We start from the raw sequence: 1,325 nt of genomic DNA, 5'->3' as shown, positions 1-1,325 counted from the left end.
ACTTCTTAATTAAGTATTTTCGAAATTAAAATAGTAGAAACTGGATGACTTGCAATCTTATACGACATAGAGATATTTGTATGAATGAAATTTAGAATTAAATGAGTTTATTGTCTATACAGACCTCCTAGAGTTAAATGGGTTTGGCGAACAACCGACCCTTAGTTAGGTTTATGTGAGAGCTGAACTAAGGAGAAGCAACTGAGCACAGACTATAGTGTGACCAATCAAGTTTTAGGCACGTGTCATTTCTCTTGTAACTTCGCTTTGTCTTATTATGTACAACCGTGACCATGAAACAAAATGTCTAAATTGCCCTTAGTTCATCTCCACATTGACTAAATTCTTGGGGTTTTTTTTTTTTTTTTTTTTTTTTTTTTTTTGAAGATTGAAAATGGGTTTGAAAAAGATGTCCAATTCAAGTTGAGTATTGAAAAAGGACAAAGAAAATGAAATCATAAATAAATTTAAATAAATAAATAAATAAAAGATGCCATGTTTGTTGTTCCCACGTATGAAAATGGTGACACGTGTAAAAGATAAGTAAATGTTAGCTTAAGCACTTGGATTCATAAGGGTTGGATATTCCAACAAGAAAACACAAACTTCGGATATTCCGATATTCCACATTTGTCCTTGCCCAAATTATATTTTTTTTATTAATTTTAGTGATATAAATGTTGAATTTTATGTTTATTTTCATTATTTTATTTACGTAAAATTTTAAAGTTATTAATGTAATTTTAAATAATATGTGATTGACATAGGGAGGTCAATATCGAAAAATAACATAATATATGAATAAAGTTGGGTGTCTTAGGTTGGTAACACTATTAATACGGTAATGATTTTATCAAAATTGTTAGTACAGAGACATGTGAGTAGGTATATTCTATACAGTACATTTATATAAGATTAAATTATAAAATATTTAATTTTTCTTTATAAATTTGTTAATTAAGAAAATTAATATTTCAATAGGATCATCACATGTGACTCGAACTTAATCTTGAATACGATATGGTCTCCTCCTACTCATAAGGACGTACAAAAGAAAATGATAATTGTAGCCAATTTAATAAGCTTGTCATTTTGGAAACTTGACTAGAAACTGGAAACTTGTTGTAAGGAGATCTCACAGTCCACCCACTTTGGGAGTCTAGTGTCCTCGTTGACACACGACCCGATGCTCTGATACCATTTGTAATAGTTCAAGTCCACCGCTAGTAGATACTGTCCTTCCAAGGGGTTCCCTTAAGATTTTATTCGAAATCCTTATTCAATGACATGTCACTTTTTTTTTTTTTTTTTTTTTTTTTTTTTTT

This window comes from Cucurbita pepo, chromosome LG08, assembly GCF_002806865.2.
Source record: "Cucurbita pepo subsp. pepo cultivar mu-cu-16 chromosome LG08, ASM280686v2, whole genome shotgun sequence".
Lineage (NCBI taxonomy): Eukaryota > Viridiplantae > Streptophyta > Magnoliopsida > Cucurbitales > Cucurbitaceae > Cucurbita > Cucurbita pepo.
The sequence above is the reverse complement of the archived record's forward strand: the minus strand, read 5'-3'. Positions refer to the sequence as shown.